The sequence below is a fragment of the Pseudorca crassidens genome, chromosome 1 (genome assembly GCF_039906515.1).
Source record: "Pseudorca crassidens isolate mPseCra1 chromosome 1, mPseCra1.hap1, whole genome shotgun sequence".
In the NCBI taxonomy this organism is placed as follows: Eukaryota; Metazoa; Chordata; class Mammalia; order Artiodactyla; family Delphinidae; genus Pseudorca; species Pseudorca crassidens.
In genome coordinates, this window is record NC_090296.1 from 49,212,536 (window position 1) to 49,228,071 (window position 15,536).

General features: G+C 41.9%; 1 long non-coding RNA gene across 5 annotated transcripts in view; it reads right to left on the minus strand.

Moving 5' to 3' along the window:
• Positions 1 to 7,201: 7,201 nt before the first annotated feature.
• Positions 7,202 to 15,536, minus strand: part of LOC137223686 (uncharacterized) — a 50,008-nt gene continuing 41,673 nt past the window's right edge. The window contains exons 7-8 of one of the 5 annotated variants that reach the window (XR_010942989.1): positions 8,672 to 12,844; positions 7,202 to 8,164 (exon numbers count right to left, since the gene is read on the minus strand). This is a non-coding gene — a long non-coding RNA (uncharacterized lncRNA). Of the gene's footprint in view, positions 12,845 to 15,536 lie in introns of all 5 variants that reach the window. The other 4 variants (XR_010942986.1, XR_010942988.1, XR_010942987.1 and 1 more) reach the window with 4 other exon arrangements.

The following is a 15,536-nucleotide window of genomic DNA, read 5'->3' on the forward strand; positions in this document are numbered from 1 at the left end:
CAAACAATCTGAATAGATTTTTTTCCAAAGAAGATATTCAAATGGCCAACAGGTACATGAAACAGTGCTGAACATCACTGTCATCGGGGAAATGCAAATCAAAACCACAATGAGCTATTACCGCCCACCTGTTAGGATGGCTATTAACAGCAAGACAAAAGTAAATCTTGAGGGTGTGGAGAAAGGGAACTTTTGTACACTGTTGGCGGAAATGTAAATTGTTGCAGCCATTATGGAAAACAGTAAGGAGGTTCCTCAAAAAATTAAAAATAGAACTATTATATGATCCAGCAATCCCACTTCTGGGTATATCTCTGAAGGAAATTAAATCACTATGTCAAAGAGATATCTGCACCCCTGAGTTCATAGCAGTATTGTTTATAATAACCAAGACATGGAAACAACCAAAATGTCCATCAACAGATAAGGAAAATGCAGTATATACACACACGTACACACACACACACACACAGAGAGAGAAAGGAAATCTTGCCATTTGTACAACATGAATAGATCTTGAGGACATTATGCTAAGTAAAATGTCAGAGAAAGACAAATACTGTATAATCTCACTTATATGTGGAATCTTAAGAAAAAATAAACTCAGACATGGAGAACAGATTTGTGGTTACCAGAAGCGGGGTTGGGGGAGGGTGAATTGTATGAAGGTGGTTAAAAGGGACAAACTTCCAGTAATAAGATAAATAAATACTGGGGATGTAATGTACAACATGCTGACTAGTTAACACCACTGTATGGCATATTAGAAAGTTACTAAGAAAGTAGATCCTAAAAGCTCTCATCACAAAGAAAAAAAAATTTTTGGAACTATATGAGGTGATGGATGTTAACTGATCTTATTGTGGTGATCATTTTGCAATGTACACATATGTCAAACCATTGTGCTGTACACTTTACACAGTGTTGTATGTCAGTTATATCTCAACAAAACTGGAAGAAAAAAATTAATTACTTTTTGGATGTTAGATTGTGATTTCTTATGTATGTAGCACTGTGTTGTCTTTGGCCATGAGGTAATTTGATTATATTAAGGCTTCTTCAGATTTTGTTAAATCTGAGTTTAGGGTAATGTTTGAAGTCCACCTCCCTACAGACCATGAGATGAGAAGGAAAAAGCACCAGGTAATATCTGACTGCTAGAAGGAAATTAGTTTCTCCTTTTTTTCTCTTAGGATTATTTGTTCATGCAACATATTACTCTTTTGTGACCCTTTTTACTGCAATACTTCTCCCTGTGGACTGTGGTTTCTGATACTGATAATCTATGTTTTATGCATCAAGGCTGCCCTTGCTGTCCTTCTCATCCATATTCATTCATTCACTCAGAGAATATTTATTAGGCACATAACATGTGTTAGAGACTGTTCAAAGGACAACACAGCAATCTAAACAGGTAACAATTCCTATCCTGTCCTCATGGAGATTATATTATATTGGGGAACACATGCAATAAATAAACCAATAACTACAGTATGTTGGATGGTGATTAGGTGCTGGGGGGAAAAAAATTAAAAGCAAAGAGGGATGGGAAGTGCCAGAAAAGAGGATGAGGGGGTGAGTTGAGATATTAAGTACAGTGGTTCCTGGGAGTGTGACATTAAAACTGTTGGAGTGAAACAATGTTTGGAGTTGGGGAACTAGCAAAGCAGAGGAAGTGCATTCCAGGCAGAGGGAATAGCAAGTGCAAAGGCCTTGAGGCTGGAACATGCCTGGCACATTTGAGGACTAGCAAGGAGGCCACCGTGTGGCATGAACATAAGGGAGAGTAGGAAGACATTGGTCAGAGGAGAAAAGGGGCAGAGAAACAGATGGTGTTGTGGAGCCTTGCCAGCATCAAAATTTTTAGTTTTTGCTTTGAATGAAATGGATACTTTGGGGAAGTTTTTCAGAAGGGAGCTTTGCCATCTAATGTTTGAAAAAAATCACTGCTATATTGAAACGACTGGAGGAGGGGCAAAAATGAAAGCAGGGAAACCAATTAAGAAGCTATTGCAATAATTCAGGTAAGAAACATTGTCAGCTTGTACCATAGTAGAAGTAACTGGAGTGATGAGAAGTGGTTAGCTTCTAGATATATATTGAAGTTTGCTGATGGATTAGACGTAGGGTCTGAGAGTGAAAGGAAGACATAGAGATGGCTCTATGATTTCTGTCTTGAGTAACTGGAAGGATAGAGTTGCTATTTACTGAGCTGCAAGAACTGTAGGAGGAACCACTGGAAGGTAAAAACAGGAGTTCCATTATGAACATGTTAAATATGAGATGCCTATTATCTATCAAGTGGAGATTTCCAATAGGCAGTTGGCATATGAGAGTGGAATACAGGTGAGAGGTCTTTGCTAGAAATATAAAATTGGGAATCATCGAGCCAAAGGTGGTATTTAAAGCCATGAGAAGAGATGAGCTCAGTCAGGGAGTGAGCACAGATGGAGAAGAGAAGAGGTCCAACCACTGAGCCCTGAAGTATCTCACTATTTAGAAGTCAGTAAGATGAAAAAGAACCAGCAAAGGAATCTGAGAAGGAATGGCTCATGACAGAGGAGGGAAACCAGGAAAGTGTGAAATCCTGGAAGTCAAAAGAAGAAAATGCTTCAAGAAGAAGGGAGTGATCAGCTATGAAATGCTACCTATCCATCCAGTAAGATGAACGCTGAGAACTGACCACTGGATTTTACAGTGGATGTCTCTGGTGGTCCTGACGAGAGCAGAGTTGTTGGAATGGTGGAGGGGAAGTCCTGATAGGTGTGAGTTTAACAGAGAATGGGAGGAGAGATTGGAGACAGTGAAGATAGACAGCTCTTTCAAGGGATTTTACTATAAGGGGGAGGAGAGGAATGGGTCAGCGGCTAGAAGGTGGTGTGGGATCAAGGTAGGGTTTTGTTTTTAAGATGGTAGGAAACAACGGCTATGCAAACATGAGCGTGCAGTATGTGACGAGCTGGATTTAACTAGGATGCCCCATGAGTACCCTGGAGTACGAGAGAGGCAAGGGGGATGAGAGTGTGAGGGAGTAATAATAATGACGAGCTATGGAATCTGAGCTAGATAAGAGGGAGGACTAGAGGGTTGGAGGGATAGAGAAAAAATGGTTGGATCAACAGCATGTAGGTGTGTCAAAGAGCTGTTGGAATTAAATTGTTTTTGGATTAGGGGAGATAAGCGGAAACTTTAGCAGAGAATGATTGAGTCGGAGAGGAGAAGGGGTCATTGTTGATGGTAATGACCAGCCCAGGATATACACACGGGATGGACAGCTGAGGCGGGAGAGGCCAAGGCCACTGCAGGGCTGAGAGGCTGGGCGGGCAGGATGCACCTCCGGGGCCAGCATGTACCTCGCTGCTTTCCTGAGGTATTTACAGCTGGTGTCCATTCCAACTCATCAATCAGTGCCTTTGCCCTGTGAGTCGTTACGTATTTTGAGTATTAGTCCTGTGTCCAAGGAATTGCCTGGGGACTGTGATATTCCCAAGAACCGGACTGGGGTATTTGGGGAGCGCAACAGTGGGCTATGAGTCTCCGGGGAGGGAGGGTCTGTAATGACTGCCCATCAAAACATTAGGTAGAAGGAGGAGGCTGATGCTCCACGCTGTCCCTCGCCCTGAGCCCCTGTGGATGTTCCTGAAGGGTGAGCACAGGACTACAGGGGGAGAAAAATCTGAGGAGAAGGATTTCCAGAGAAGGAAAACAGGCCCCAAAACGGAGTACAATCAGAAACAAGTTATGCCAGCTTCACAATTTAGCCTTGGACCAGCCCAAGCAATTGTATTGATCTGTAAACTAAGCTACATCTTGTGGCCGTCACAATGCCTGATTCATACCTGGATATAATTCATTCCAGAATCCCCAGTGTGGCTGTGAGTCAGACAGAAATCATAAGCCAAACTACTTAGCCCAGCAAAAAGGACCTGTTTTCTTTCTGCTTTTGCTAACATCTCCTTGATTGATTCCTTCCTCCTTTTCTCCTCCTGCCTCACTTATCAGTCAGAGCCAGGATAAGTACTATCTAAAAGTTTTCAGGGTTCTCCTGGTCCCGCTTTCCTTTATGATAACAATTGGGCCCTGGAACCATTTTCAGGCAGGCACATCCTGCTGGAGTGAACTTCCAGAGCTCTGGGGAGGGGGAAAGTTGCCCAGGTGAAAGAGCTCATCCCATAACAGGCCCCTCTACCCCCATCCACCTTGAGGCGGCTTCCCGAGGCCTATGGCTGCTCCGCCTGATGCAAAGCAGCCTTGTGAAAGACTGCGGCTTTCACAAGGTGACTGAGCTCCCTGAGAGATGGGGAAAGGACTGCCTGGGGCCATCAACCACAGAGGCACCAAATAATTCACGCTGAGAAAGCCAGTCATTTCTCCCAAGTACTTTCATACCAATGATCTATGGCCACTGCCCCAAAGGCAAGCGGTACCTGCCCTCCTCCCCAGCGTTTTATGCCCAAACATCAAGCTTGTATTTACCTTTGGCAGCTTTATGCTCCCTTCTGTCCCTCCCACTCTCAGTCCCTCTCTCCAAACCCTTCACCCATTTCCATCATGCCCTCTGAAGCCACCATTTCAGACAATAAGTGTTTCAATGTTTTCTTCTCTACAGTGTTCTCCCACCATCATCAACTGAAGCCTACCTTCTCCCAAAGGTGCGCGTTTCCTTGCTTCCGTCTCCAGTGGAGGCTGCCGTTTCTCCCACACACCCTGAGACAGGAGGAAGGCGTCGGGGTCAGGATTCACACGTCTCCCTGGTGCTGCTTTTCCATCCTGCGTAAACCCCATCAAAGCTTATGCCACTTGAGGTTACCGTTTTCTATCCTCTATAAACACTGAAGATCTAGACGTGTGCTGTAGATCACAAGTTTACTCACCATGCCAAATCCTGACATAATTCTGAGATGTTTAAACCTATCTGTGGATGACCATCCAACAGAGTAGTGTTTAGTTCCTTGAACTTTTCAAGTCTCAAAGCTGAGCTAGTTATGGTCTGGAAATGTTTAGCATCAAAGGACACCAGACCTTCAAGCTCCCTCACTATGCCTGCTCTTCAAGAGAAGACCAAGATTCCTTTCTTTTCTGCTAATTCAGTGTTTGTTAAGTTTTAACAAGCATCAAAATCACCTGGAAGACTTGTTAAGCCACCGCCTGCTGAACTCCAACCCCAGATTTTCTGATTCGGTGGGTATGGGGTAGGGCTCAGGAATCTGCATCTCTAACAAGTACCAGGGTGCTGTTGATGTTGCTGGTTTGGGGACCACGCTTTGAGAACCACTGTCCTAACGTATATGCCCAGTGGTTCCCAAATTATCTTCATGTTAGAATTACCTCGAGGAGCTTCAAAAAGTATGGACGTCTGTGCTTGCATCCCACGCCCCAGGATTGTGGTGCAATTCACCTGGAATGTGGCTTGGGCTTTGGAGTTTCTAAGAGACCCTCAGGTGATTCTAGGTACAGATAATTTTGGCAATCACTGGTATCAACATCTTCGAGCCTCCCTGCCACTCCTACCCATCCTGGAAGATATGGTTAATCATCCAAACTATACTTCCCACCTGGATATTCCCTCTGTATCCTTGTGTCAGCCTTCTCCCCCAAGGAACCTCAAACGTGTGTCAGTCCATTTTCCCGCTCCTCCTAAATACCAGCCATCATGTGTGGCTGCAGAAAACCACATAGCCCTCTCGTTCTCTGGCTTATCCTAACTGTCCTCATTCATTGATCTTTTAACTTAACCTTGGTTCTCTCTACTCTCCCTCTCCCTCACCTGATAATCCCAAAATTTCACGTGCTAATGCCCCTACTTGAACACTTCAGATGACTTCATCTCCTACTTCATCAAGTAAAATTGCTTTCATCAGGCACAGTCTCTTTCCATTGTATACTCCACCCAAATGACACGTTTATCTGTAGCCATTTTCTTTTCATCCCTTCGTCTCAGAGGATGATGCATTCCTACTCCAGTTCAAGGTCAATGCCTCCACCCTCCCACACAAATCGCCACATTTTGCTGGCATTTAGCACGATTAACAAGGTGCTCTTTCCATACACCTTCAACCATCCCCTTCTCTGCTGGCTCTGGACCCTCTGCTTCAACTCTTACTCTCTCCAGGCTCCAACTCTCCCTCTTTTCTTTGCTGCTCTCTCATACACAATCCCAGCTCCCATTCATCAGCTCTTGCTGCCCAATAATGGCTGACTCAGGAAGAGGAGTAAATACTTCCAGATGCCTCCTGTAAAGGGTTTTGAATTTCATATTCAGAATTCTTTATTTTTCTTTTTTTCCTCCTGCCTTGCCATGTGAAAAGGGGACTCTGCTTGCACAGTCAACACCACACTTCTCTTTATTTCTATAACTTAACTTCTTTGCTCAGTATGCTAGACACTAATGAGAAAGCTGCCTCAGAAGCATAAAGCATTATAGTAATGATACTTTTGCTTCCAGCATGTATTTAATGTTCAACAAAAGGCAGGCACATAGCTCCTGTTAGCACAAGGAAGAAACAAACCCAGCAACCCTTTGGGAAACCAATTCACATGGTGACAATTCCAGCAGAGGCAGGGGGCAGAAAATGAAGGAAAATGACAAAAACACACAAAGGAAACACAGTCCAGGAAATCAACAAGGCAACAGAAGAGTGTCTGTATGTTTTGTTTGCTCTACTATCACAGTTAAGTCAAGCTGGGTTTAGGAAGTGTTCTTGCATTGGTACTGTGGCCCAGGTGACAGATTGGGGATCCAGGTCTGGGTGATACGCAGTGAATATCTCTCATTGTGGCTCTGAAAAACCTTAACACTAATTTATAATGGAGTACTGTTATTGCTTCTATTCTAAATACAAAGCAGGTCAGGAGGGATAACAGAGAAATCTTTGGTACTAATTTCCCTCTTAACATATATTCGAAATAACGTTAAACATTATCTTTACATAAAATTACATATTTTGCATATAATGTTAAATATATTTATACAAAAATTTTAATTTTAACATAATATAAAAATGGTTGACATCAAAAGTATGATACTTAAAGAAAAAAATTGCTAAGTTAGACCTTATCAAAATTAAATACTTTTGTGTTTCAACAGACACCATTTAGAAAATGAAAAGATAGGCCATGGACTAGGAAAAAATATTTACAAATCATAGATCTGTAAAGGACTTGTAACCAGAATATGTAAAGAATTCTTATAATTCAATGATAAGAACATAATCCAATTTCTTTAAAGGGCAAAAGATTTAAATAGACATTTTATCAAAGAAGATGAATGAATGGAAATCAGAACATGAAAAGATGTTCAACATCATTGATCACAAGGGTAATGCAAATTTAAGCCAGAAAGAGATACAATTACAAACCCACTAGAATGACTAGAATCAAAAAGACAGACAATACCATGTGTTAGTATGGATGTGGAGAAATTGAAACTTTTATGCGCTGCTGGTGGGAATGTAAAATGATGCAGCCACGTTGGAAACCACTTTGGCAGTTCCTTAAAAAGTTAAACATAAATTTGCCATACAATCTAGCAATCCACTCCTGGGAATCTTTACAAGAGAAATGAAAACATGTGTCCACATAAAGACACAGATATGAATGTTCACAGGAGCATTATTAATAACCACCCAAACTGGAAACTTAAAATATCCATCAACTGGTGACTATGGTAAATATTCATGAACAAAATATGGTAAATCCTTAAAATGGAATAATATTCAACAATTAAAATGAAAGAACTACTGATTCATACTACAACATGGATGAACCTCGAAAACATTATTCTAAGTGATAGAGGCCAGACACAGAAGACTGTATATTGTATGTCTGATTCCATTTATATGAAGTGTTTAGAAAAGGCAAATTTATAGAAACAGAAACAGCTCTGTGTTTGCCTAGGGCTAGAGTTGGGAGCTGTGATGCCTGTAAATGGGCATGAGGAAACTTTTTTTTTGCGGTACCTTTTTTTTTTTTTGCGGGCCTCTCACTGTTGTGGCCTCTCCCGTTGTGGAGCACAGGCTCCGGATGCGCAGGCTCAGCGGCCATAGCTCACGGGCCCAGTCGCTCCGCGGCATGTGGGATCTTCCCAGTCCGGGGCACGAACCCGTGTCCCCTGCATCGGCAGGCGGACTCTCAACCACTGCGCCACCAGGGAAGCCCGAGGAAACTTTTTGAGGTGAGAGAAATGCTCAAAAACTAGATTATTTTAATTATACCTTGATAAAGCTAACTTTCAAAAAAGTTAACAATATATAATTCTTTAAATTACCAGTGAACCAAATTTTTATTTTTAATTCCTAGAAATAAAACATGAGTAAAGACATTCAAAGATGGTATAAGAAACAATCAACCCTTCCCCCAACCCTTGATTGTCATTTACTACACACAGAGAAAAGACTTTCAAGAGCTGCGTTTGACCAGACTGATATGAGCAACTGGCATCTACACCCAGACTGAAAAGTCTTCATTCCTCTGTCCTCACTTCCCCTTACAAAGGAGAGGAGAGCCAGAGGCCCAGACAATCCACTACTTGGATCATCATTCTTGAATAATAAGGTAGCTAACTCATTTTTTGCCAGACGTCAGTTATTTTTGCCATCATCATATATTAACTATGGTTAAAGCTTGCCTTGTTCATCCGTAAAGGCCATCAAACCACATGAGCTAGCTGTACCAGAGGTATTTTCTTGTCTGGGATTGTGCCGAAAGGTGTAGGTGAAGCACCAGGACCATCCTCCACATGCCCTGAGCATCCTTCACGCACAAGACACTGGCGAGCCACACAACAAGGTGCAGCCTCTGCACTCCGAGAATCTGGAAGCTGGCTGGGAAAGAGAGCTAAGAAATAGTTATCAGTCAACAATTAGTAAATGATAAAGAGAATATTGTAAAACCAAGTTGAAAACCTCAAAATGTAAGACAAGGAAGTTGCACTCCTTCCTTGTTCCAACTTGAACATTCGACCACTTTTTCAGAGAAAAATCTGGATAGCTGGTATATAGGCTGTGGCTGGGTGACTTAAGGAGTTGCTGTGCTTCTGTGACAACTACTTATTTAATGATGGTTTGGGGTCTGTTTTTAAATTGTGTGAATGACAAAATTGTTTCATTTCCAAGCCAAGATCTCATCAGTAAAGCTGAGCCAGATGTGTATGTGTGTGTGTGTGTGTGCGCGTGTGCGTTTTTGCGTGCAGCTGCAAAATTTTCTTTGTCTCTTTTTTGCTGATGCACTCAGTTCTGCAAAATGACAATGTTGATATTATAAAGTATTTCTGTTATGATGACAAAAAGGGTCACAAGGCAAATTTCCCAGTACTGTGCATGGGCACATTAGCTTACCTTGCCCTACTAAAACAACCAGAGGCCCTTGGTGCTAGGTGCTGAACTTGAGTTTCTAACCAAAACCCAGATCTATAAACTGAAGGCAGACCACCATCATGTGTACTGAGCCTCTTGATCCACACTGTGGTGGAAGGAATGGCTTCGTGAGTGATTCATTTCTTATTGGAAAGTCACCCTGACTTTTGAATAAATATATGAATTGTACACATTAATGCCAGCAGCCTAGGTTTCTGCAGACCAATTTGCATTCAGCTTATATAGTGTTCCTATGGTCTTTAAAATATTTGGCAACTTGTGGAGATATGAGTCATTGTTTAACACAGGGTCAGGACTGAGGTTTGTATGAAGTGATGCAAATTAAAAATAATATCTTCTCCATCTGCTCTCTCTTCCTCTCATCTTATTGTATTCATAGACCTCTATAGAAATGGAAGTGGCAACATCATACCTAGGCATTACTAAACCAATCCTTTGTGCATTGTGAATGCTCCTGGGGTTAGGGGGTCCATAAGCATATTCCTGCTTTTTCTATTTGCACATGCACCAGTCTAAAAGATACCCCCAGAAATGGGAGTCTTCCTTGTTTCCAAGACTTAACTCATACTTGGCCCTACCCTGCCCCTACCTCCTGGAATGTCATATACTTAACTCATGTTCCAAATTACATGATGAGGTTTATTTAATCAGAAACATTATCCAGACTTCCTTTTAGCAATCTTGTTCTGAAATGCAATACAATGCAAAATATAATCTTATTAAAAATTATGCTTACCCAACTGCTTAACTCTGAAGAGAAAAAGAGCAGGTTAGACCTTTATTTTACATGACATGCCAAAATAAATTCAAGTGGATAAAAGCATTAGACATAACAGTCCATCAAAACATAAAAATCCTAGAAGGAAAGATGGCTAAATATTTGTCTGAATTATGAATAGGAAAGCCCTTTCTAAGGTTGTAATCAGTTGAAGAAATCATAAAGGAAAATAGTGGATTGACTACATAGACAGCAAAATCTATATATAAGTAAAATTATTAATAAAATTAAAGAGTAAACAATATGATATATATATATAATGGAATATTATTCAGTCATAAAAAAGAAAAATCCTGCCATTTGCAACAACATAGATGGATCTTGAGGGCATTATACTTAGTGAAATAAGTCAGACAGAGAAAGACAAATACCATTATGATCTCATCTATATGTAGAATCTGAAAGAGCCAAACTCATAAAAACAAAGTAGAATGGTGATTGCCAGGGGCTGGGGGAGTAGGGGAAGTGGTGAGATGTTGGTCAAAGGGTACAAACTAACAGTTAGAAGATGAGTAAGTTCTGGAGATCTAATGTACAAAGACTTTAGTTAATAATACTGTATTGTACACTTGGAAGTTGCTAAGAGCATCTTAAATAGTCTCACCACACACACAAAAAGATAATTATAAGGTGAAGAGGTGTTAACTATTATCATGGTAATCGTTCCACAGTACATATGTATATTAAATCATCATGTTGTATACCTTAAATTTATACAATGTCATATGTCAATTATATCTCAATAAAGCTGGAAAAATGTTTAATAATATGAAAAATATATATTTGTAATAGAAAAGCAGGATTCAAAATTACAAGTGCAGTATGATTATACTTAGGTAAAAATAAATCTTACCCATAGAAGTAAAGATAAGAAAATATACCCAAGTGTGATTATAGTTCAGTTGGGTGATGGGACTGTCAGTGGTTTTTTTCTCTTCTTTTCTATGTGGACCAAAATGTATCAATGAACTTTTATAGTATAAAACTGTACTATAGTTTTGTCAGCCTTTTGTTGAATAATTCATGCAACAAACACTGATTTTGTAACTACTGTGTGCCAGGCCCTATGTACGCTGTTTGTTGGAGATTTCAAAACTGTTATGACACAGTCGTCCTGGAGGAAATCACAGCCTAGTATAGGAGAGGAAGAAGGAAACACATGATTAAAATATTTAGTCATAAGTTCTACAGTAGAAGGGGCTGAAGGCTATTGGTGCTATTGGGTCCCAGAGGCAGGGCAACTCATTCAGGTTGGCTTGGAGGGGAAGAGGCAGCAGGGCGTCTTTCACATGAGGGGTACCAAACAATGACACACTGTGATGAAGGTTTGAAGAAAGGGTTAAGTATGTCACATATTCAGATGGCAACATCTTAATAATGGTGACTGTCACATAAGATGTATACCCAGAGGATTCTAGGATGACTTGCAGGTTTCTGGCTTATAGATGCTGGTGTTCTTTAGAAAGAGAGGAATCCCATTTGGAGCTTGTCCCCTGTCTTGGCCCCGTTGAGTTCAGTGTACCTGGGGGCTGGGCTGGTGGAGTTATATAATATGTGGAGTTTGGGAGAGAGAGCTTGGCTGGAGACAGAAGCAGAGGTTGTAGTTGTAAATTTGAATGAAGGACCCAGGCAGGACATGGAGAGTAAGAAATAAAGCAGAGAGCCCTGGACAGGGCTCAGAGGGAAACAGACATTTAAAGAGTCGCCTGAGAAGAATCGCTCAAGGAACCAAGCCCAGGAGAGAGTGAGTTCCAGAAGCCAAGGGAGAGAGAGCTGCAGTTCATGGTGCTGAGTGCTGTGGAAAGGGCTGGAGAATAAGCTCTGAAGGGCCACTTCAGGAGTCAGAACTTCTATCCAATCTGTGTATGAAGGGGAAGCAAGGCAGGAGGAGAAGATGGAGATGGGGAAGAAGATGAAATTTGGGGAGGGTGAGGGGGTAGTGGTGACATTAGGCCATTGTAAGATCCTGGAGTGTGTTCCTAAAGGCAAGAGGAAGCTCACGTGTGCCAGAGGTTAGGGTAATGGCATAAAGGCAAGCAAGACATAGATTCCCTGTGCTTCCCGAATTTAAGATGTTATGGGGACACAGGCAACACCCAAGTGACTGACTAAAGAATAACTGCTTTTCTTAACCTTCTTCCAAACTTACCTCATGGTTACAGAATGTAATCTGTCAACTGGCTGGCTGCCAGCCAGAGGTGCCTGGCCATCTGCAACTTGAGCTGAGAGCCCACCCAAGCTCAGATAATGTCATCGCCAAAGGTCCTCGTCCCCTGCTACAGGCAGCCACACCTCGACTGCTCTGCTGCCAGACCCATTAAATGCTCTCTCTCTCTTCCCAGCCACCCTGGACCCCTGCCAGGACAATACTGTCATCCAAGAGCCTCCGATACATTTATCTGTCTTCCCAACAGAAAAAGCAGTGTCCATTTAAAGGACAAGTAGACAGAGATCTGCTCACTTCAGGTGTGCAGGCCATGATTTCTGGAAGCTTGCCTGGAGCTGAAGCAAGGCCAGCAACACAGCAGGACTGCGACACGGTGGGCGGGGGCAACCAGATGTCATGGGTGGGGCAGGCAGCCCTGATGCCCATTCAGTTGCTCCTGAAGAGTTGTTTGCATCCTTCTCTTGGTACTGACATTGTGTTGTGGTTCCTAAGGTGTGTTTTGTCTCCGTGTGTAAATTGTAGACCCTTGTAAGACAGGGCGATTAAATCTACTTTTTCATGAATTCCAGGACACAGTACTTCTTACAGCCCATACCCTTTCCCCCCTTTCTCCCTGTATTGCATCCAGACTTGATGTATGGAACTTGAGTGGCCATCTTGGGGTCAAAAAGTTACAAACATGGGGGAGGAAAAGGCCAAGAGCATCACCCAGTTTCTATCCATGACATCACCAAGCTGCTGAATCAATGCCAGCAGCCAGCTAGTGCAGTCCTTTAAGTTATGAGAGAAAAACAATTTTTTGGCCTAAGTCCCTTGTAAGTTAGGTTTTCTGAAACTAAATGTAATTTACCCAGCATCCTTTCTCACTCAGAGACCCCCAACTTTGTTCAGATAGCCATCCTTCCTCCACAGAGCTAGGTGCCCCAGGTGATGCTGATTCCATCTCCAGTTCCAGGGGTGGCATTCATTGGCCAAGTGTAATCCCATTTCCCTTGCCAGTGTTGAGTTAAGGAGCCAATGAGACATGGGGGCTGAAATCTGTTGGGGCTTCTGGGGAAAGGCTCCCATGATACAGCAGCAAGAAGATCTGCCTCTCTCTCCTTCTTGTGAATATTGCTATTGCTATGTCCAGGTTTTGTACCTGAACTGCTGTAATCACCTTGCCTCTCCCCTGAGGATGATGCCAACACAGAAGATGGTGAGTGAAGAGACAAAAATAACCTGGATTCTCATAGACATTGTTGCTCTGCTGAATCAACCGGCCTTGAAGGCTGCCTGACCCTTGCACTTCCTGTGCTGCCACAGTGTAATTCTTTATTCTTTAATGCAGTTTGAATTGGGGGTTTTGTTACTTACTCCAGAAAGCGTCTTTACAGATAATCAGGGTATTTTTAAAAGTTTTGTTTGTGATTATCTAACTCAAGCTTTTTATAAGAAAAGGTAGGTGAAGCATCAGCCTGTGTATTTAGCATTTTTCCAATGTTGAATATGATGATATTTCTTCCATCTTAAAGGTTTAGATACAGACAGTGGTTTAGATCAAAATGTATCCTGAAGCAATTGTTAATTGTATCCTGGTCAACCTGACTCAGCCAGAAGTATGCTCAGATTTATTAAACTTGTGTCCCTAACGAAGGTAGAGAAATTGAGCCAATAATAATAGATTATCTTCCTACTGGTGGGGCTTTAGGGAACAATGAGCCAATGAGAAATAACATGCTCACTTCTGTTGAGACTTGAGGAAGAGAGAACAGTGATTCGCTCCTCATAGGAGCTGGGACTACTGCAGTTGGCATTTCCTTGATCCCCAATCGTCTCCCCGTCACCTCTGGGACCATAAACATGGGGACCCCTGCGAATGATCTGTGGTTGGTACAATTAATACTTATCAATTAATACTAATAATTAATTCTGGATCTCAGAGTCATTTCATCCCAAGGAGAGGAATGCCTTGAGACCTGCCAGGTTAATATACTTCGCACAGTGCCTGGCACACAAAAGGCACTCAAAACTGTGTGTTTATTGGATGAGTGAGGGAGGCCAGGCAAGTGGTACCATTTCTATATCCTCCTCTCCCCGACCTGTTAATCCAATAAACTGTCTTCTCTTTGTTTAAATGTTCATTGCTAAATATAGTCGAACAATGCAGGTGGTTTAGGGAGACTTGGAGTAGCCTGTCTGAGGTCACTGAATTATTCCAGAAACATTCTGCAGTATAACGCCTCAACCCCTGAGCCAAAACTTTAAGCCAAGGACATTTTTAGAAGCTGTGAGCTAGAGCTATTTCTTCGGGACCCAGAATTTAAACACACAATGGTGGCTCTAGCCTCTAATCCTGTCATGCTCTCAGAGACGACTGCATGAGTCTCTCACCTTTGCCCTGACAAATCCTTCCAAAAGGAACTGGAAACATTTCAGGGACATAGCCATGTCCCTCCTGCTCGTGGTGAGATAGTCTGGAGAGTGTGGTCCCAGATAAAGCTATCAAATGCCCACCTTGCCTTTGAGGCTCTCTGCAAGAGGTGTTTTCTTAAAGGGCTTAAATCTTCCACTTATTCTAATTTGACACTTGCTTCATAAGCAGCATTTCCAGACATGTATTCCCACTTTCAACCCTGAACATCATCACGGGGGACTTGAACACTTTCTCCTTTTCTCAGATATGTTCACCTCCTCTGGATGCCCAGGATCCAGCACAGTGAAGCATAATAAAGTGCTCAGTACATGTTTGTGAAGTTAAAGAATAAATTGCATGGATAACTAGAGTGGGAGTAGACATAGGAGACTCCTAATACATAATTACCTCACACTTAAGGCGAGGTATCTGACAGAGATTCTAACTTACAAATTTGATTTAAAAAAAATGCAATGCGAGGGAGGATCTGAAAGCTGAAACTGGGAGGGTGTTTAATCTTCGATATATGATCATAAATATAAATACAGCTATTTGTTGTTTATTCTACATACTTGAATTGCTGGCATGGTATTAGGTGCTACATATATGGAATTGCATTTCATTCTTACAATGACCTTATATAGTAAATATTATTGTTGTAATTCCTGTTCTAAAGATGAGGAAATTTAGGACCCAGAGGATTAAGTAATTTTCCTCTGGTCATGCAGCTAGAACTGGTCTATGCATGCACTTGACTTCTTTATAACCCTGTTAGGGTGACCAGGGGTCACCTGTTAGGGTAACTCTAAGACCCTTATCAGA